The following is a 24,223-nucleotide window of genomic DNA, read 5'->3' on the forward strand; positions in this document are numbered from 1 at the left end:
TTGATGATACATGTCATGCATCATTATTACTCATTATTTTCAAAACGGTGTGTTGCTATGCAACCTTTCAATATAGAACATTAGCAACATTCTATGGAATGTTCAGTCCGCTCCAGATAACAACAGACTTCAGTTGATGTTCACATCGACACAAACCTGCTGATTTTCTGAGCAAAACGGACTGAAAAATGCCTCGGTGATATTCAGGATTGGCTGCGCGAGTGCGTGGACTGCGGTCTGCCGTCTCTACGACGGGTTGTTCGTGTTTTCTTTTTTGCAAGGTTCGCGATCGTGAAGAGGAAAGCGACAGCGACTTTGAAGAGGGTATGTGACATTTAATTACATTTTACAGGAGACACATATCTCACAAATTGTGTGTGCAATGATTATTTTGCCAGTTAGAAGCAATGATAGCATTGTTAGCTGCTAGGTGGCTAAGTAACCCGTTGACAGTGTCTAAGGGCGTTGCTAAGAGTTACCTTTAGCTTGAACTAGCTAGCTTGCTAGCCACCTCCATGCATTTTAGCTAAAGAGATGTGTGTATGTGTGTGTGTTGTGAGTAGCAGACAGACATCTCTGTGGTGAATACCGTCCTGCGTATGGGACCGGATGGGCAGCTGTCCTCCACTGCGTGGTCGGGGGCTGACTCTTTCTCCACACCCGCTCAGCAGCAGTACACTGATCCTGAGCCACAGGGCCAGAACTGCTATGAGGTCAAACTTAACACTTAAGCCTTTACCATATTATCAAGCCTTTACCATATTATCACTTAGTAACTCCACCGGTTTACATGCGTCATTCTCTCCCATAGCCTCTATTTGACCACCAAGAGGACTGAGGACATTGCCCTGAGGGTCACCACCCTACGCCAGGCCTTCACAGTGAGTCAACCACCCTTTCTCTGTGCTTTCTCTCTTCTGTCTTCTGTCAGATGGTGTCTCACTATTTTTTTCCCCCTTTACCAGACCCTGCGCAGTTCCACCCAGAGCAAGAACCAGCTGTACGTGGCTGGGAAGGTCCTGCTGGGAGCACTGGTTCAGGCCAATCACAAGGTAAGACATTGGCTTCCTCCAACAGAGTGAATTATCAAGAGAAAATGTAACAACCGTTTACTGACATTGTCTCTCTTGTTCTGTATAGGACGAGGCCCAGTTCATCCGTGCCTATGATGACCTTGTTGGGTACCTGAGTGATCCCTCCAAACAGGGTGACATTGAGATGGAGCTGGCAGAACATCAGGTTAGTTCATTCACTTCAGTAGTCTCACATTGATTACCTGTGCCTGTATTGGGTCCTTCTTTTTAATATCATTGCTATTTTGTTGTAAATGTTTTTGTCTTTTGTTAGATTAGCCATGTCAACCTCATAGACATCCTCTATGAGCTGGTTCTGTTTGGGGTGATGGTGGGGAGGCCCCTGGTGGTGGTGAGTACTGTTCTTATACTGAAGACTGTTACAGGGTGACTTTGTTGACAAGTTCATATGACTCTCTGCTCTCTCCTCCTATGTTTGCTGTTAGCAACCTGGTGGTTTTGTGGAGCGTCTGTACTCTCTCCTACACTCCTGCCTGCCTGCCAGCAACATGAAACCAGAGGCTGAGAGATGCCTGCTGCACCTGAAGGTACAGACAAGTTCTGATGTTGTTACTGTTCCTTCTCTCTAGTCTTTAGCATCCAATCTATTGTTCAGTTTAAATGAGTACTGTGAACTAGCAGTAACTCAGAGCCTTACCTCAGGGCGGGCTGATGATGCTTCTGGACGACATGTTTGGTCAGGAGGTTCCCTGGTACTTCAACACGGAGTCTCTGGTCGTTGGAGTCTCGAGCCTCCTGGAGCACCACCTTCAGCTTCTCATGGCGTCCTTCTGAGGGGGCACGCACACACACACACACACACACACACACACACGCTATTAAGTAATCGGAATAAGTCATTTTAAATGATTGGAAGTAATTTTATTCTTACCACTAAAGTTGCACTCCCCCTCCCCCTCTCTTTCTCTTTTTTTCTGTCTTTCTTTTTTTAGGAATTCCACAGGGTCAAACTCCATCAGTAACCGCAAAGGATACTTCAGTGAAATCCAATAAGTATTCTAGTTAAAGTTTAAATAATAACCTCACATGCCTTCTTGTTATGTCCCCCCCTCTCTCCCTTTCCCCTCTCTCTCTCTGATATGCAGGGCCACCGGAGTCTCATTGTCTTTACTTACAGACACTTATTACATATATTTGCAAATAAATGAGTGATAGAGTATCTCAAATTGATTTAATGTCTCTGTGTTTTCTTTTCTTTTGGTGACACTTAACACTAAGGTTTCCTTTTATAATGGGTTTATAATTCAGTTTGCACATTATAAGCATGTGTTGCATTTATAGCATTAGTAACAGTGCAGCCACATATTTTCAAATTATTTGAATTGTCACTATCTATGAATGAATCATTAAAGAGAAGCTACGGGATATGGCAATAACTATTTCTGTATTATTTAACCTCTTATTTTGTGTCTGAATTATCAATGCATAGTTTGTACAAATATAATCAATTGAATCACTGTTTTATCTCATTCAGCCACAGACTCCCTAGTTTATCATCGCCAACTTTAGAAGCAGCATTACTGTTAAGTGTGTCGATGTCATTGGTCTACGTGGAATCCACACACATACGCACCACACTGAGGGCATGTAACAGGGACCCGTTTCCAACTCATTAGCGCTACGTTGAGAACTGTAGGCTGAGATTATAGAAATTATCTCGTAGAATCACTTTAATAGTCAAGAAACTACTCAGAAATCATACCACAATTAAACTTGAAAAAGTTCCAGAAGAAACATTGTTTCTCTTTAACAGAGCAATATCCAAGACTGCGTAAAGAGGGAGAAAAATATCTTTCTTAAAGATCAGATTTTAGTAAATAGATATTATTGCACAAAATTGGGCTATAAGAATCTCAAAGACAGAATCAAACATTTCACTCTCTATAGTAGTGATTTTGGTGTCTAGTGTCAGAGGAACATATTTCATCCCCACATTAAGTAAACACAAATAAACTAATTCATATGTAATGTCCTCCAACTTTCCATCAAGAATAAAGACACACTGTGTACTGTGTACTGTGTACCAGTATAGTAACACTACTACTAGAATATATAGACTTGCAATGGAATTTGGCCTTGGAGGGCTACAGGTCCTAGGCCCCCCATTCCCCAGCATCTGATTTCATGTCTCTGCATTGTGTACTGGTTATGGCATGGTACCACTAGGTGAAAGGTCGAGAGGCACATAGAATATTGTACAATTCCAACAGTCCCCTCTTTGATTATTTTAAACAAAGTATAATAATCAAGAATGACCAAAATGAATAATAAAAACATGAAAAAATATAAAAGTAACAACAGGAAATATAAAAGAACCACTTTCCTCATCTTACTAGTGAGTGAGATCTGCTTGTCCTATTTCACACATACAATACGTTGAGTTGACACCATGAGCATGCATGATGTACAGGACTGAGTGAGCGCTGCAAAACATGTTTGTCTACTGATGCTGTATCTTGAACCGTCATCTGCGTTTAACTCACTCACCGCCAAAGAATTCCGGTACACTCACCACCTGGAGTGCCAAGTGTTTTATGTGGTATAGGGAAGCCAATAGGGAAAGCCCTTATTAATACATTGGAAACACAAAGTTGTAATAATGCCAATACATTAGTGACATATTTTTGAAAAGTGTTGAAAATACATGTCATGCATCATTATTACAAAATTAGTGCTACTGACAATTGTCGTTGCTAGGATTGCGTCTTTCTTGTGCCATTTCCCCAGCAACGTGTGTGTAAGACTAGAGTGGTAGGTTAGAACAGAGCCAAATGAGGTGTAATTAAGCCATTACAACAACAACAATCAAATGACCACACACACCTGACATCACTGTCCTGCCCTCCCATCAGGCAGAATATCTAGCATGTGTGTGTGAGTGTTGTACATAGTCAGAAGGTAGTCCTAGATGATGTACCAGGAAGAACGAAACCCAGATAACAATTCCCAAACCTATCACTAGGTAACATAGAGTAGGCCATTAGAACACAAATCCAATAAGTGTTGTTCAATATGCTTAAGCTGGGTAGTTGAGACCTAGTGACTTTGGAGTCTGCTATTGATGTCTGTCAACATGAAATCTGTCAAGAAATCTGCCTTATTTCACTCTATGGGAAATCCCATAGGAATGACTTTCGTCCAGTGGAGAGATAGAAATAGAAATTTAGTAAAGTGTCTTATTGGTCAATAATGGTCTGTAATGAGAGTTGGTGTCATTACAGATTCACACAAAACAAACTCAAGCAGTAGTCAGTCACCATTTCAAGTTATATTTAATAGTCTAAGACAGTTCAGATTAAAATACATGTTCATCTGGGTTTAAAGGTGAGAGCATAAAACCTCTTCTGATAGAGAGGGACTTCAGAAATGTAATTGGATATAGGGCCATCGCAGATTTTGTCCACAGCCACTCCCATGGCAGTCATAAAAAAACAATTCAAAAAAACATTGCTAATGCTTATATGTGAAACACCAAATTTCCTGATTCATGGCTCATTCTGAGAATTGGAATCATATACCAGCTATATACTAACTATGTATAACTTTGGTTTGTGGTCTCACTGAGGTCCAGCTCTCCACCCAGGGCACTGCAGAGGGACACAGCACGCCTCACCGCCCCCCTCTCACCTCTCACAGGGACCAGGTACAGGAGCTGCAGGAGGAGGGCTTTGCTGGAGCTGAGGGGAGACAGAGGAGGGAGCATACATTGTACAATGAGAAATCCTCCTCATCAGAGATCAGTGTGTCTGTCCTTACGCCAGACGGACTGTGTCTAAGTGGAATAGCTGGTCTCGTCTGGCCTCCTCCACCTCACAGTCTTAGTTAAAGCTAAAGCTAACAATGCTACCACCGTTGCTACTGACGGACTAACAGTCATGCCATTACACAGATGCATTTGTTTACTATGTGTCTACTGTAAAATGTAATTAAACGTGACATACCTACCACCGAGGCATTTCTCAGTACCTTTCGTTGCTAATGCTCATGGCTTAGTTATGCTAGCTCTCAGAAAACCAGCGGGTTCTCCTCAATGTAAACATCAACAGAAGTGTGTTGCTGTGTAGCGCTGGATCAACCATTCCATAGAATGCTGCTCATGTTCTATTTCTAGAGGTCACATGGTAACGCATTTTTGAAAAGTCTTTATGATGCATGTCATCTATGATTATTATGAATTATTTTCAAAACTGTGTGTTGCTATGCAACCTTTCAATATAGAACATTAGCAACATTCTATGGAATGTTCAATCCGCTCCAGATAACAACAAACTTGAGTTGATGTTTACATCGACACAAACCAGCTGATTTTCGGAGCAAAACGGGCTGAAAAATGCCTCAGTGTTTTTCAGGTTTTGACTGCGGCCTGCCGTTTTTACTTCCGTGTTTTCTTTTTTGCTGGGTCCGCGATCGTGAAGAGGGAAGCGACGGCAGCGACTTCGGAGAGGGTATGTGACGATAGTTGGACCATATCTGAACGATAGTTAGACAACCACTCGATACGTGTTGCTAAAACAACACGGCACAAGTCGAACATGCATGTTGGTGACGAGCAAGCGAGCTAGTTCAAGCTAAAGCTAACAATGCTACCACCGTTGCTACTGACGGACTAACAGTCATGCCATTACACAGATGCATTTGTTTACCACGTGTCTACTGTAAAATGTAATTAAACGTGACATACCTGCTTCGAAGTCGCTGTACTCTCAAAAAGAAAACAGGAACAACAACCTGTCGTAGAAATGGCAGTCCGCTATCCATGCACTCCCGCAGCCAAACCTGCGTTTCTCAGTACCTTTCGTTGCTAATGCTAGTGGCGTAGTAATGCTAGCGCTCAGAAGACTAGCTGGGTCTCGTCAATGTCAACATCATCAGAGGTGTGTTGCTGCGTAGCGCTGGATCAAACATAGAAGGCTGCTCATGTTCTATTTCTAGAGGTCACATGGTAACGCATTTTTGAAAAGTGTTGATGATACATGTCATGCATCATTATTACTCATTATTTTCAAAACGGTGTGTTGCTATGCAACCTTTCAATATAGAACATTAGCAACATTCTATGGAATGTTCAGTCCGCTCCAGATAACAACAGACTTCAGTTGATGTTCACATCGACACAAACCTGCTGATTTTCTGAGCAAAACGGACTGAAAAATGCCTCGGTGATATTCAGGATTGGCTGCGCGAGTGCGTGGACTGCGGTCTGCCGTCTCTACGACGGGTTGTTCGTGTTTTCTTTTTTGCAAGGTTCGCGATCGTGAAGAGGAAAGCGACAGCGACTTTGAAGAGGGTATGTGACATTTAATTACATTTTACAGGAGACACATATCTCACAAATTGTGTGTGCAATGATTATTTTGCCAGTTAGAAGCAATGATAGCATTGTTAGCTGCTAGGTGGCTAAGTAACCCGTTGACAGTGTCTAAGGGCGTTGCTAAGAGTTACCTTTAGCTTGAACTAGCTAGCTTGCTAGCCACCTCCATGCATTTTAGCTAAAGAGATGTGTGTATGTGTGTGTGTTGTGAGTAGCAGACAGACATCTCTGTGGTGAATACCGTCCTGCGTATGGGACCGGATGGGCAGCTGTCCTCCACTGCGTGGTCGGGGGCTGACTCTTTCTCCACACCCGCTCAGCAGCAGTACACTGATCCTGAGCCACAGGGCCAGAACTGCTATGAGGTCAAACTTAACACTTAAGCCTTTACCATATTATCAAGCCTTTACCATATTATCACTTAGTAACTCCACCGGTTTACATGCGTCATTCTCTCCCATAGCCTCTATTTGACCACCAAGAGGACTGAGGACATTGCCCTGAGGGTCACCACCCTACGCCAGGCCTTCACAGTGAGTCAACCACCCTTTCTCTGTGCTTTCTCTCTTCTGTCTTCTGTCAGATGGTGTCTCACTATTTTTTTCCCCCTTTACCAGACCCTGCGCAGTTCCACCCAGAGCAAGAACCAGCTGTACGTGGCTGGGAAGGTCCTGCTGGGAGCACTGGTTCAGGCCAATCACAAGGTAAGACATTGGCTTCCTCCAACAGAGTGAATTATCAAGAGAAAATGTAACAACCGTTTACTGACATTGTCTCTCTTGTTCTGTATAGGACGAGGCACAGTTCATCCGTGCCTATGATGACCTTGTTGGGTACCTGAGTGATCCCTCCAAACAGGGTGACATTGAGATGGAGCTGGCAGAACATCAGGTTAGTTCATTCACTTCAGTAGTCTCACATTGATTACCCGTGCCTGTATTGGGTCCTTCTTTTTAATATCATTGCTATTTTGTTGTAAATGTTTTTGTCTTTTGTTAGATTAGCCATGTCAACCTCATAGACATCCTCTATGAGCTGGTTCTGTTTGGGGTGATGGTGGGGAGGCCCCTGGTGGTGGTGAGTACTGTTCTTATACTGAAGACTGTTACAGGGTGACTTTGTTGACAAGTTCATATGACTCTCTGCTCTCTCCTCCTATGTTTGCTGTTAGCAACCTGGTGGTTTTGTGGAGCGTCTGTACTCTCTCCTACACTCCTGCCTGCCTGCCAGCAACATGAAACCAGAGGCTGAGAGATGCCTGCTGCACCTGAAGGTACAGACAAGTTCTGATGTTGTTACTGTTCCTTCTCTCTAGTCTTTAGCATCCAATCTATTGTTCAGTTTAAATGAGTACTGTGAACTAGCAGTAACTCAGAGCCTTACCTCAGGGCGGGCTGATGATGCTTCTGGACGACATGTTTGGTCAGGAGGTTCCCTGGTACTTCAACACGGAGTCTCTGGTCGTTGGAGTCTCGAGCCTCCTGGAGCACCACCTTCAGCTTCTCATGGCGTCCTTCTGAGGGGGCACGCACACACACACACACACACACACACACACACACACGCTATTAAGTAATCGGAATAAGTCATTTTAAATGATTGGAAGTAATTTTATTCTTACCACTAAAGTTGCACTCCCCCTCCCCCTCTCTTTCTCTTTTTTTCTGTCTTTCTTTTTTTAGGAATTCCACAGGGTCAAACTCCATCAGTAACCGCAAAGGATACTTCAGTGAAATCCAATAAGTATTCTAGTTAAAGTTTAAATAATAACCTCACATGCCTTCTTGTTATGTCCCCCCCTCTCTCCCTTTCCCCTCTCTCTCTCTGATATGCAGGGCCACCGGAGTCTCATTGTCTTTACTTACAGACACTTATTACATATATTTGCAAATAAATGAGTGATAGAGTATCTCAAATTGATTTAATGTCTCTGTGTTTTCTTTTCTTTTGGTGACACTTAACACTAAGGTTTCCTTTTATAATGGGTTTATAATTCAGTTTGCACATTATAAGCATGTGTTGCATTTATAGCATTAGTAACAGTGCAGCCACATATTTTCAAATTATTTGAATTGTCACTATCTATGAATGAATCATTAAAGAGAAGCTACGGGATATGGCAATAACTATTTCTGTATTATTTAACCTCTTATTTTGTGTCTGAATTATCAATGCATAGTTTGTACAAATATAATCAATTGAATCACTGTTTTATCTCATTCAGCCACAGACTCCCTAGTTTATCATCGCCAACTTTAGAAGCAGCATTACTGTTAAGTGTGTCGATGTCATTGGTCTACGTGGAATCCACACACATACGCACCACACTGAGGGCATGTAACAGGGACCCGTTTCCAACTCATTAGCGCTACGTTGAGAACTGTAGGCTGAGATTATAGAAATTATCTCGTAGAATCACTTTAATAGTCAAGAAACTACTCAGAAATCATACCACAATTAAACTTGAAAAAGTTCCAGAAGAAACATTGTTTCTCTTTAACAGAGCAATATCCAAGACTGCGTAAAGAGGGAGAAAAATATCTTTCTTAAAGATCAGATTTTAGTAAATAGATATTATTGCACAAAATTGGGCTATAAGAATCTCAAAGACAGAATCAAACATTTCACTCTCTATAGTAGTGATTTTGGTGTCTAGTGTCAGAGGAACATATTTCATCCCCACATTAAGTAAACACAAATAAACTAATTCATATGTAATGTCCTCCAACTTTCCATCAAGAATAAAGACACACTGTGTACTGTGTACCAGTATAGTAACACTACTACTAGAATATATAGACTTGCAATGGAATTTGGCCTTGGAGGGCTACAGGTCCTAGGCCCCCCATTCCCCAGCATCTGATTTCATGTCTCTGCATTGTGTACTGGTTATGGCATGGTACCACTAGGTGAAAGGTCGAGAGGCACATAGAATATTGTACAATTCCAACAGTCCCCTCTTTGATTATTTTAAACAAAGTATAATAATCAAGAATGACCAAAATGAATAATAAAAACATGAAAAAATATAAAAGTAACAACAGGAAATATAAAAGAACCACTTTCCTCATCTTACTAGTGAGTGAGATCTGCTTGTCCTATTTCACACATACAATACGTTGAGTTGACACCATGAGCATGCATGATGTACAGGACTGAGTGAGCGCTGCAAAACATGTTTGTCTACTGATGCTGTATCTTGAACCGTCATCTGCGTTTAACTCACTCACCGCCAAAGAATTCCGGTACACTCACCACCTGGAGTGCCAAGTGTTTTATGTGGTATAGGGAAGCCAATAGGGAAAGCCCTTATTAATACATTGGAAACACAAAGTTGTAATAATGCCAATACATTAGTGACATATTTTTGAAAAGTGTTGAAAATACATGTCATGCATCATTATTACAAAATTAGTGCTACTGACAATTGTCGTTGCTAGGATTGCGTCTTTCTTGTGCCATTTCCCCAGCAACGTGTGTGTAAGACTAGAGTGGTAGGTTAGAACAGAGCCAAATGAGGTGTAATTAAGCCATTACAACAACAACAATCAAATGACCACACACACCTGACATCACTGTCCTGCCCTCCCATCAGGCAGAATATCTAGCATGTGTGTGTGAGTGTTGTACATAGTCAGAAGGTAGTCCTAGATGATGTACCAGGAAGAACGAAACCCAGATAACAATTCCCAAACCTATCACTAGGTAACATAGAGTAGGCCATTAGAACACAAATCCAATAAGTGTTGTTCAATATGCTTAAGCTGGGTAGTTGAGACCTAGTGACTTTGGAGTCTGCTATTGATGTCTGTCAACATGAAATCTGTCAAGAAATCTGCCTTATTTCACTCTATGGGAAATCCCATAGGAATGACTTTCGTCCAGTGGAGAGATAGAAATAGAAATTTAGTAAAGTGTCTTATTGGTCAATAATGGTCTGTAATGAGAGTTGGTGTCATTACAGATTCACACAAAACAAACTCAAGCAGTAGTCAGTCACCATTTCAAGTTATATTTAATAGTCTAAGACAGTTCAGATTAAAATACATGTTCATCTGGGTTTAAAGGTGAGAGCATAAAACCTCTTCTGATAGAGAGGGACTTCAGAAATGTAATTGGATATAGGGCCATCGCAGATTTTGTCCACAGCCACTCCCATGGCAGTCATAAAAAAACAATTCAAAAAAACATTGCTAATGCTTATATGTGAAACACCAAATTTCCTGATTCATGGCTCATTCTGAGAATTGGAATCATATACCAGCTATATACTAACTATGTATAACTTTGGTTTGTGGTCTCACTGAGGTCCAGCTCTCCACCCAGGGCACTGCAGAGGGACACAGCACGCCTCACCGCCCCCCTCTCACCTCTCACAGGGACCAGGTACAGGAGCTGCAGGAGGAGGGCTTTGCTGGAGCTGAGGGGAGACAGAGGAGGGAGCATACATTGTACAATGAGAAATCCTCCTCATCAGAGATCAGTGTGTCTGTCCTTACGCCAGACGGACTGTGTCTAAGTGGAATAGCTGGTCTCGTCTGGCCTCCTCCACCTCACAGTCTTAGTTAAAGCTAAAGCTAACAATGCTACCACCGTTGCTACTGACGGACTAACAGTCATGCCATTACACAGATGCATTTGTTTACTATGTGTCTACTGTAAAATGTAATTAAACGTGACATACCTACCACCGAGGCATTTCTCAGTACCTTTCGTTGCTAATGCTCATGGCTTAGTTATGCTAGCTCTCAGAAAACCAGCGGGTTCTCCTCAATGTAAACATCAACAGAAGTGTGTTGCTGTGTAGCGCTGGATCAACCATTCCATAGAATGCTGCTCATGTTCTATTTCTAGAGGTCACATGGTAACGCATTTTTGAAAAGTCTTTATGATGCATGTCATCTATGATTATTATGAATTATTTTCAAAACTGTGTGTTGCTATGCAACCTTTCAATATAGAACATTAGCAACATTCTATGGAATGTTCAATCCGCTCCAGATAACAACAAACTTGAGTTGATGTTTACATCGACACAAACCAGCTGATTTTCGGAGCAAAACGGGCTGAAAAATGCCTCAGTGTTTTTCAGGTTTTGACTGCGGCCTGCCGTTTTTACTTCCGTGTTTTCTTTTTTGCTGGGTCCGCGATCGTGAAGAGGGAAGCGACGGCAGCGACTTCGGAGAGGGTATGTGACGATAGTTGGACCATATCTGAACGATAGTTAGACAACCACTCGATACGTGTTGCTAAAACAACACGGCACAAGTCGAACATGCATGTTGGTGACGAGCAAGCGAGCTAGTTCAAGCTAAAGCTAACAATGCTACCACCGTTGCTACTGACGGACTAACAGTCATGCCATTACACAGATGCATTTGTTTACCACGTGTCTACTGTAAAATGTAATTAAACGTGACATACCTGCTTCGAAGTCGCTGTACTCTCAAAAAGAAAACAGGAACAACAACCTGTCGTAGAAATGGCAGTCCGCTATCCATGCACTCCCGCAGCCAAACCTGCGTTTCTCAGTACCTTTCGTTGCTAATGCTAGTGGCGTAGTAATGCTAGCGCTCAGAAGACTAGCTGGGTCTCGTCAATGTCAACATCATCAGAGGTGTGTTGCTGCGTAGCGCTGGATCAAACATAGAAGGCTGCTCATGTTCTATTTCTAGAGGTCACATGGTAACGCATTTTTGAAAAGTGTTGATGATACATGTCATGCATCATTATTACTCATTATTTTCAAAACGGTGTGTTGCTATGCAACCTTTCAATATAGAACATTAGCAACATTCTATGGAATGTTCAGTCCGCTCCAGATAACAACAGACTTCAGTTGATGTTCACATCGACACAAACCTGCTGATTTTCTGAGCAAAACGGACTGAAAAATGCCTCGGTGATATTCAGGATTGGCTGCGCGAGTGCGTGGACTGCGGTCTGCCGTCTCTACGACGGGTTGTTCGTGTTTTCTTTTTTGCAAGGTTCGCGATCGTGAAGAGGAAAGCGACAGCGACTTTGAAGAGGGTATGTGACATTTAATTACATTTTACAGGAGACACATATCTCACAAATTGTGTGTGCAATGATTATTTTGCCAGTTAGAAGCAATGATAGCATTGTTAGCTGCTAGGTGGCTAAGTAACCCGTTGACAGTGTCTAAGGGCGTTGCTAAGAGTTACCTTTAGCTTGAACTAGCTAGCTTGCTAGCCACCTCCATGCATTTTAGCTAAAGAGATGTGTGTATGTGTGTGTGTTGTGAGTAGCAGACAGACATCTCTGTGGTGAATACCGTCCTGCGTATGGGACCGGATGGGCAGCTGTCCTCCACTGCGTGGTCGGGGGCTGACTCTTTCTCCACACCCGCTCAGCAGCAGTACACTGATCCTGAGCCACAGGGCCAGAACTGCTATGAGGTCAAACTTAACACTTAAGCCTTTACCATATTATCAAGCCTTTACCATATTATCACTTAGTAACTCCACCGGTTTACATGCGTCATTCTCTCCCATAGCCTCTATTTGACCACCAAGAGGACTGAGGACATTGCCCTGAGGGTCACCACCCTACGCCAGGCCTTCACAGTGAGTCAACCACCCTTTCTCTGTGCTTTCTCTCTTCTGTCTTCTGTCAGATGGTGTCTCACTATTTTTTTCCCCCTTTACCAGACCCTGCGCAGTTCCACCCAGAGCAAGAACCAGCTGTACGTGGCTGGGAAGGTCCTGCTGGGAGCACTGGTTCAGGCCAATCACAAGGTAAGACATTGGCTTCCTCCAACAGAGTGAATTATCAAGAGAAAATGTAACAACCGTTTACTGACATTGTCTCTCTTGTTCTGTATAGGACGAGGCACAGTTCATCCGTGCCTATGATGACCTTGTTGGGTACCTGAGTGATCCCTCCAAACAGGGTGACATTGAGATGGAGCTGGCAGAACATCAGGTTAGTTCATTCACTTCAGTAGTCTCACATTGATTACCTGTGCCTGTATTGGGTCCTTCTTTTTAATATCATTGCTATTTTGTTGTAAATGTTTTTGTCTTTTGTTAGATTAGCCATGTCAACCTCATAGACATCCTCTATGAGCTGGTTCTGTTTGGGGTGATGGTGGGGAGGCCCCTGGTGGTGGTGAGTACTGTTCTTATACTGAAGACTGTTACAGGGTGACTTTGTTGACAAGTTCATATGACTCTCTGCTCTCTCCTCCTATGTTTGCTGTTAGCAACCTGGTGGTTTTGTGGAGCGTCTGTACTCTCTCCTACACTCCTGCCTGCCTGCCAGCAACATGAAACCAGAGGCTGAGAGATGCCTGCTGCACCTGAAGGTACAGACAAGTTCTGATGTTGTTACTGTTCCTTCTCTCTAGTATTTAGCATCCAATCTATTGTTCAGTTTAAATGAGTACTGTGAACTAGCAGTAACTCAGAGCCTTACCTCAGGGCGGGCTGATGATGCTTCTGGACGACATGTTTGGTCAGGAGGTTCCCTGGTACTTCAACACGGAGTCTCTGGTCGTTGGAGTCTCGAGCCTCCTGGAGCACCACCTTCAGCTTCTCATGGCGTCCTTCTGAGGGGGCACGCACACACACACACACACACACACACACGCTATTAAGTAATCGGAATAAGTCATTTTAAATGATTGGAAGTAATTTTATTCTTACCACTAAAGTTGCACTCCCCCTCCCCCTCTCTTTCTCTTTTTTTCTGTCTTTCTTTTTTTAGGAATTCCACAGGGTCAAACTCCATCAGTAACCGCAAAGGATACTTCAGTGAAATCCAATAAGTATTCTAGTTAAAGTTTAAATAATAACCTCACATGCCCTCTCTCCCTTTCCCCTCTCTCTCTCTGATATGCAGGGCCACCGGAGTCTCATTGTCTTTACTTACAGACACTTATTACATATATTTGCAAATAAATGAGTGATAGAGTATCTCAAATTGATTTAATGTCTCTGTGTTTTCTTTTCTTTTGGTGACACTTAACACTAAGGTTTCCTTTTATAATGGGTTTATAATTCAGTTTGCACATTATAAGCATGTGTTGCATTTATAGCATTAGTAACAGTGCAGCCACATATTTTCAAATTATTTGAATTGTCACTATCTATGAATGAATCATTAAAGAGAAGCTACGGGATATGGCAATAACTATTTCTGTATTATTTAACCTCTTATTTTGTGTCTGAATTATCAATGCATAGTTTGTACAAATATAATCAATTGAATCACTGTTTTATCTCATTCAGCCACAGACTCCCTAGTTTATCATCGCCAACTTTAGAAGCAGCATTACTGTTAAGTGTGTCGATGTCATTGGTCTACGTGGAATCCACACACATACGCACCACACTGAGGGCATGTAACAGGGACCCGTTTCCAACTCATTAGCGCTACGTTGAGAACTGTAGGCTGAGATTATAGAAATTATCTCGTAGAATCACTTTAATAGTCAAGAAACTACTCAGAAATCATACCACAATTAAACTTGAAAAAGTTCCAGAAGAAACATTGTTTCTCTTTAACAGAGCAATATCCAAGACTGCGTAAAGAGGGAGAAAAATATCTTTCTTAAAGATCAGATTTTAGTAAATAGATATTATTGCACAAAATTGGGCTATAAGAATCTCAAAGACAGAATCAAACATTTCACTCTCTATAGTAGTGATTTTGGTGTCTAGTGTCAGAGGAACATATTTCATCCCCACATTAAGTAAACACAAATAAACTAATTCATATGTAATGTCCTCCAACTTTCCATCAAGAATAAAGACACACTGTGTACTGTGTACCAGTATAGTAACACTACTACTAGAATATATAGACTTGCAATGGAATTTGGCCTTGGAGGGCTACAGGTCCTAGGCCCCCCATTCCCCAGCATCTGATTTCATGTCTCTGCATTGTGTACTGGTTATGGCATGGTACCACTAGGTGAAAGGTCGAGAGGCACATAGAATATTGTACAATTCCAACAGTCCCCTCTTTGATTATTTTAAACAAAGTATAATAATCAAGAATGACCAAAATGAATAATAAAAACATGAAAAAATATAAAAGTAACAACAGGAAATATAAAAGAACCACTTTCCTCATCTTACTAGTGAGTGAGATCTGCTTGTCCTATTTCACACATACAATACGTTGAGTTGACACCATGAGCATGCATGATGTACAGGACTGAGTGAGCGCTGCAAAACATGTTTGTCTACTGATGCTGTATCTTGAACCGTCATCTGCGTTTAACTCACTCACCGCCAAAGAATTCCGGTACACTCACCACCTGGAGTGCCAAGTGTTTTATGTGGTATAGGGAAGCCAATAGGGAAAGCCCTTATTAATACATTGGAAACACAAAGTTGTAATAATGCCAATACATTAGTGACATATTTTTGAAAAGTGTTGAAAATACATGTCATGCATCATTATTACAAAATTAGTGCTACTGACAATTGTCGTTGCTAGGATTGCGTCTTTCTTGTGCCATTTCCCCAGCAACGTGTGTGTAAGACTAGAGTGGTAGGTTAGAACAGAGCCAAATGAGGTGTAATTAAGCCATTACAACAACAACAATCAAATGACCACACACACCTGACATCACTGTCCTGCCCTCCCATCAGGCAGAATATCTAGCATGTGTGTGTGAGTGTTGTACATAGTCAGAAGGTAGTCCTAGATGATGTACCAGGAAGAACGAAACCCAGATAACAATTCCCAAACCTATCACTAGGTAACATAGAGTAGGCCATTAGAACACAAATCCAATAAGTGTTGTTCAATATGCTTAAGCTGGGTAGTTGAGACCTAGTGACTTTGGAGTCTGCTATTGATGTCTGTCAACATGAAATCTGTCAAGAAATCTGCCTTATTTCACTCTATGGGAAATCCCATAGGAATGACTTTCGTCCAGTGGAGAGATAGAAATAGAAATTTAGTAAAGTGTCTTATTGGTCAATAATGGTCTGTAATGAGAGTTGGTGTCATTACAGATTCACACAAAACAAACTCAAGCAGTAGTCAGTCACCATTTCAAGTTATATTTAATAGTCTAAGACAGTTCAGATTAAAATACATGTTCATCTGGGTTTAAAGGTGAGAGCATAAAACCTCTTCTGATAGAGAGGGACTTCAGAAATGTAATTGGATATAGGGCCATCGCAGATTTTGTCCACAGCCACTCCCATGGCAGTCATAAAAAAACAATTCAAAAAAACATTGCTAATGCTTATATGTGAAACACCAAATTTCCTGATTCATGGCTCATTCTGAGAATTGGAATCATATACCAGCTATATACTAACTATGTATAACTTTGGTTTGTGGTCTCACTGAGGTCCAGCTCTCCACCCAGGGCACTGCAGAGGGACACAGCACGCCTCACCGCCCCCCTCTCACCTCTCACAGGGACCAGGTACAGGAGCTGCAGGAGGAGGGCTTTGCTGGAGCTGAGGGGAGACAGAGGAGGGAGCATACATTGTACAATGAGAAATCCTCCTCATCAGAGATCAGTGTGTCTGTCCTTACGCCAGACGGACTGTGTCTAAGTGGAATAGCTGGTCTCGTCTGGCCTCCTCCACCTCACAGTCTTAGTTAAAGCTAAAGCTAACAATGCTACCACCGTTGCTACTGACGGACTAACAGTCATGCCATTACACAGATGCATTTGTTTACTATGTGTCTACTGTAAAATGTAATTAAACGTGACATACCTACCACCGAGGCATTTCTCAGTACCTTTCGTTGCTAATGCTCATGGCTTAGTTATGCTAGCTCTAAGAAAACCAGCGGGGTCTCGTCAATGTAAACATCAACAGAAGTGTGTTGCTGTGTAGCGCTGGATCAACCATTCCATAGAATGCTGCTCATGTTCTATTTCTAGAGGTCACATGGTAACGCATTTTTGAAAAGTCTTTATGATGCATGTCATCTATGATTATTATGAATTATTTTCAAAACTGTGTGTTGCTATGCAACCTTTCAATATAGAACATTAGCAACATTCTATGGAATGTTCAATCCGCTCCAGATAACAACAAACTTGAGTTGATGTTTACATCGACACAAACCAGCTGATTTTCGGAGCAAAACGGGCTGAAAAATGCCTCAGTGTTTTTCAGGTTTTGACTGCGGCCTGCCGTTTTTACTTCCGTGTTTTCTTTTTTGCTGGGTCCGCGATCGTGAAGAGGGAAGCGACGGCAGCGACTTCGGAGAGGGTATGTGACGATAGTTGGACCATATCTGAACGATAGTTAGACAACCACTCGATACGTGTTGCTAAAACAACACGGCACAAGTCGAACATGCATGTTGGTGACGAGCAAGCGAGCTAGTTCAAGCTAAAGCTAACAATGCTACCACCGTTGCTACTGACGGACTAACAGTCATGCCATTACACAGATGCATTTGTTTACCACGTGTCTACTGTAAAATGTAATTAAACGTGACATACCTGCTTCGAAGTCGCTGTACTCTCAAAAAGAAAACAGGAACAACAACCTGTCGTAGAAATGGCAGTCCGCTATCCATGCACTCCCGCAGCCAAACCTGCGTTTCTCAGTACCTTTCGTTGCTAATGCTAGTGGCGTAGTAATGCTAGCGCTCAGAAGACTAGCTGGGTCTCGTCAATGTCAACATCATCAGAGGTGTGTTGCTGCGTAGCGCTGGATCAAACATAGAAGGCTGCTCATGTTCTATTTCTAGAGGTCACATGGTAACGCATTTTTGAAAAGTGTTGATGATACATGTCATGCATCATTATTACTCATTATTTTCAAAACGGTGTGTTGCTATGCAACCTTTCAATATAGAACATTAGCAACATTCTATGGAATGTTCAGTCCGCTCCAGATAACAACAGACTTCAGTTGATGTTCACATCGACACAAACCTGCTGATTTTCTGAGCAAAACGGACTGAAAAATGCCTCGGTGATATTCAGGATTGGCTGCGCGAGTGCGTGGACTGCGGTCTGCCGTCTCTACGACGGGTTGTTCGTGTTTTCTTTTTTGCAAGGTTCGCGATCGTGAAGAGGAAAGCGACAGCGACTTTGAAGAGGGTATGTGACATTTAATTACATTTTACAGGAGACACATATCTCACAAATTGTGTGTGCAATGATTATTTTGCCAGTTAGAAGCAATGATAGCATTGTTAGCTGCTAGGTGGCTAAGTAACCCGTTGACAGTGTCTAAGGGCGTTGCTAAGAGTTACCTTTAGCTTGAACTAGCTAGCTTGCTAGCCACCTCCATGCATTTTAGCTAAAGAGATGTGTGTATGTGTGTGTGTTGTGAGTAGCAGACAGACATCTCTGTGGTGAATACCGTCCTGCGTATGGGACCGGATGGGCAGCTGTCCTCCACTGCGTGGTCGGGGGCTGACTCTTTCTCCACACCCGCTCAGCAGCAGTACACTGATCCTGAGCCACAGGGCCAGAACTGCTATGAGGTCAAACTTAACACTTAAGCCTTTACCATATTATCAAGCCTTTACCATATTATCACTTAGTAACTCCACCGGTTTACATGCGTCATTCTCTCCCATAGCCTCTATTTGACCACCAAGAGGACTGAGGACATTGCCCTGAGGGTCACCACCCTACGCCAGGCCTTCACAGTGAGTCAACCACCCTTTCTCTGTGCTTTCTCTCTTCTGTCTTCTGTCAGATGGTGTCTCACTATTTTTTTCCCCCTTTACCAGACCCTGCGCAGTTCCACCCAGAGCAAGAACCAGCTGTACGTGGCTGGGAAGGTCCTGCTGGGAGCACTGGTTCAGGCCAATCACAAGGTAAGACATTGGCTTCCTCCAACAGAGTGAATTATCAAGAGAAAATGTAACAACCGTTTACTGACATTGTCTCTCTTGTTCTGTATAGGACGAGGCACAGTTCATCCGTGCCTATGATGACCTTGTTGGGTACCTGAGTGATCCCTCCAAACAGGGTGACATTGAGATGGAGCTGGCAGAACATCAGGTTAGTTCATTCACTTCAGTAGTCTCACATTGATTACCTGTGCCTGTATTGGGTCCTTCTTTTTAATATCATTGCTATTTTGTTGTAAATGTTTTTGTCTTTTGTTAGATTAGCCATGTCAACCTCATAGACATCCTCTATGAGCTGGTTCTGTTTGGGGTGATGGTGGGGAGGCCCCTGGTGGTGGTGAGTACTGTTCTTATACTGAAGACTGTTACAGGGTGACTTTGTTGACAAGTTCATATGACTCTCTGCTCTCTCCTCCTATGTTTGCTGTTAGCAACCTGGTGGTTTTGTGGAGCGTCTGTACTCTCTCCTACACTCCTGCCTGCCTGCCAGCAACATGAAACCAGAGGCTGAGAGATGCCTGCTGCACCTGAAGGTACAGACAAGTTCTGATGTTGTTACTGTTCCTTCTCTCTAGTATTTAGCATCCAATCTATTGTTCAGTTTAAATGAGTACTGTGAACTAGCAGTAACTCAGAGCCTTACCTCAGGGCGGGCTGATGATGCTTCTGGACGACATGTTTGGTCAGGAGGTTCCCTGGTACTTCAACACGGAGTCTCTGGTCGTTGGAGTCTCGAGCCTCCTGGAGCACCACCTTCAGCTTCTCATGGCGTCCTTCTGAGGGGGCACGCACACACACACACACACACACACACACGCTATTAAGTAATCGGAATAAGTCATTTTAAATGATTGGAAGTAATTTTATTCTTACCACTAAAGTTGCACTCCCCCTCCCCCTCTCTTTCTCTTTTTTTCTGTCTTTCTTTTTTTAGGAATTCCACAGGGTCAAACTCCATCAGTAACCGCAAAGGATACTTCAGTGAAATCCAATAAGTATTCTAGTTAAAGTTTAAATAATAACCTCACATGCCTTCTTGTTATGTCCCCCCCTCTCTCCCTTTCCCCTCTCTCTCTCTGATATGCAGGGCCACCGGAGTCTCATTGTCTTTACTTACAGACACTTATTACATATATTTGCAAATAAATGAGTGATAGAGTATCTCAAATTGATTTAATGTCTCTGTGTTTTCTTTTCTTTTGGTGACACTTAACACTAAGGTTTCCTTTTATAATGGGTTTATAATTCAGTTTGCACATTATAAGCATGTGTTGCATTTATAGCATTAGTAACAGTGCAGCCACATATTTTCAAATTATTTGAATTGTCACTATCTATGAATGAATCATTAAAGAGAAGCTACGGGATATGGCAATAACTATTTCTGTATTATTTAACCTCTTATTTTGTGTCTGAATTATCAATGCATAGTTTGTACAAATATAATCAATTGAATCACTGTTTTATCTCATTCAGCCACAGACTCCCTAGTTTATCATCGCCAACTTTAGAAGCAGCATTACTGTTAAGTGTGTCGATGTCATTGGTCTACGTGGAATCCACACACATACGCACCACACTGAGGGCATGTAACAGGGACCCGTTTCCAACTCATTAGCGCTACGTTGAGAACTGTAGGCTGAGATTATAGAAATTATCTCGTAGAATCACTTTAATAGTCAAGAAACTACTCAGAAATCATACCACAATTAAACTTGAAAAAGTTCCAGAAGAAACATTGTTTCTCTTTAACAGAGCAATATCCAAGACTGCGTAAAGAGGGAGAAAAATATCTTTCTTAAAGATCAGATTTTAGTAAATAGATATTATTGCACAAAATTGGGCTATAAGAATCTCAAAGACAGAATCAAACATTTCACTCTCTATAGTAGTGATTTTGGTGTCTAGTGTCAGAGGAACATATTTCATCCCCACATTAAGTAAACACAAATAAACTAATTCATATGTAATGTCCTCCAACTTTCCATCAAGAATAAAGACACACTGTGTACTGTGTACTGTGTACCAGTATAGTAACACTACTACTAGAATATATAGACTTGCAATGGAATTTGGCCTTGGAGGGCTACAGGTCCTAGGCCCCCCATTCCCCAGCATCTGATTTCATGTCTCTGCATTGTGTACTGGTTATGGCATGGTACCACTAGGTGAAAGGTCGAGAGGCACATAGAATATTGTACAATTCCAACAGTCCCCTCTTTGATTATTTTAAACAAAGTATAATAATCAAGAATGACCAAAATGAATAATAAAAACATGAAAAAATATAAAAGTAACAACAGGAAATATAAAAGAACCACTTTCCTCATCTTACTAGTGAGTGAGATCTGCTTGTCCTATTTCACACATACAATACGTTGAGTTGACACCATGAGCATGCATGATGTACAGGACTGAGTGAGCGCTGCAAAACATGTTTGTCTACTGATGCTGTATCTTGAACCGTCATCTGCGTTTAACTCACTCACCGCCAAAGAATTCCGGTACACTCACCACCTGGAGTGCCAAGTGTTTTATGTGGTATAGGGAAGCCAATAGGGAAAGCCCTTATTAATACATTGGAAACACAAAGTTGTAATAATGCCAATACATTAGTGACATATTTTTGAAAAGTGTTGAAAATACATGTCATGCATCATTATTACAAAATTAGTGCTACTGACAATTGTCGTTGCTAGGATTGCGTCTTTCTTGTGCCATTTCCCCAGCAACGTGTGTGTAAGACTAGAGTGGTAGGTTAGAACAGAGCCAAATGAGGTGTAATTAAGCCATTACAACAACAACAATCAAATGACCACACACACCTGACATCACTGTCCTGCCCTCCCATCAGGCAGAATATCTAGCATGTGTGTGTGAGTGTTGTACATAGTCAGAAGGTAGTCCTAGATGATGTACCAGGAAGAACGAAACCCAGATAACAATTCCCAAACCTATCACTAGGTAACATAGAGTAGGCCATTAGAACACAAATCCAATAAGTGTTGTTCAATATGCTTAAGCTGGGTAGTTGAGACCTAGTGACTTTGGAGTCTGCTATTGATGTCTGTCAACATGAAATCTGTCAAGAAATCTGCCTTATTTCACTCTATGGGAAATCCCATAGGAATGACTTTCGTCCAGTGGAGAGATAGAAATAGAAATTTAGTAAAGTGTCTTATTGGTCAATAATGGTCTGTAATGAGAGTTGGTGTCATTACAGATTCACACAAAACAAACTCAAGCAGTAGTCAGTCACCATTTCAAGTTATATTTAATAGTCTAAGACAGTTCAGATTAAAATACATGTTCATCTGGGTTTAAAGGTGAGAGCATAAAACCTCTTCTGATAGAGAGGGACTTCAGAAATGTAATTGGATATAGGGCCATCGCAGATTTTGTCCACAGCCACTCCCATGGCAGTCATAAAAAAACAATTCAAAAAAACATTGCTAATGCTTATATGTGAAACACCAAATTTCCTGATTCATGGCTCATTCTGAGAATTGGAATCATATACCAGCTATATACTAACTATGTATAACTTTGGTTTGTGGTCTCACTGAGGTCCAGCTCTCCACCCAGGGCACTGCAGAGGGACACAGCACGCCTCACCGCCCCCCTCTCACCTCTCACAGGGACCAGGTACAGGAGCTGCAGGAGGAGGGCTTTGCTGGAGCTGAGGGGAGACAGAGGAGGGAGCATACATTGTACAATGAGAAATCCTCCTCATCAGAGATCAGTGTGTCTGTCCTTACGCCAGACGGACTGTGTCTAAGTGGAATAGCTGGTCTCGTCTGGCCTCCTCCACCTCACAGTCTTAGTTAAAGCTAAAGCTAACAATGCTACCACCGTTGCTACTGACGGACTAACAGTCATGCCATTACACAGATGCATTTGTTTACTATGTGTCTACTGTAAAATGTAATTAAACGTGACATACCTACCACCGAGGCATTTCTCAGTACCTTTCGTTGCTAATGCTCATGGCTTAGTTATGCTAGCTCTAAGAAAACCAGCGGGGTCTCGTCAATGTAAACATCAACAGAAGTGTGTTGCTGTGTAGCGCTGGATCAACCATTCCATAGAATGCTGCTCATGTTCTATTTCTAGAGGTCACATGGTAACGCATTTTTGAAAAGTCTTTATGATGCATGTCATCTATGATTATTATGAATTATTTTCAAAACTGTGTGTTGCTATGCAACCTTTCAATATAGAACATTAGCAACATTCTATGGAATGTTCAATCCGCTCCAGATAACAACAAACTTGAGTTGATGTTTACATCGACACAAACCAGCTGATTTTCGGAGCAAAACGGGCTGAAAAATGCCTCAGTGTTTTTCAGGTTTTGACTGCGGCCTGCCGTTTTTACTTCCGTGTTTTCTTTTTTGCTGGGTCCGCGATCGTGAAGAGGGAAGCGACGGCAGCGACTTCGGAGAGGGTATGTGACGATAGTTGGACCATATCTGAACGATAGTTAGACAACCACTCGATACGTGTTGCTAAAACAACACGGCACAAGTCGAACATGCATGTTGGTGACGAGCAAGCGAGCTAGTTCAAGCTAAAGCTAACAATGCTACCACCGTTGCTACTGACGGACTAACAGTCATGCCATTACACAGATGCATTTGTTTACCACGTGTCTACTGTAAAATGTAATTAAACGTGACATACCTGCTTCGAAGTCGCTGTACTCTCAAAAAGAAAACAGGAACAACAACCTGTCGTAGAAATGGCAGTCCGCTATCCATGCACTCCCGCAGCCAAACCTGCGTTTCTCAGTACCTTTCGTTGCTAATGCTAGTGGCGTAGTAATGCTAGCGCTCAGAAGACTAGCTGGGTCTCGTCAATGTCAACATCATCAGAGGTGTGTTGCTGCGTAGCGCTGGATCAAACATAGAAGGCTGCTCATGTTCTATTTCTAGAGGTCACATGGTAACGCATTTTTGAAAAGTGTTGATGATACATGTCATGCATCATTATTACT

This window comes from Argentina silus (assembly GCF_951799395.1).
Source record: "Argentina silus genome assembly, chromosome: Y".
NCBI lineage: Eukaryota > Metazoa > Chordata > Actinopteri > Argentiniformes > Argentinidae > Argentina > Argentina silus.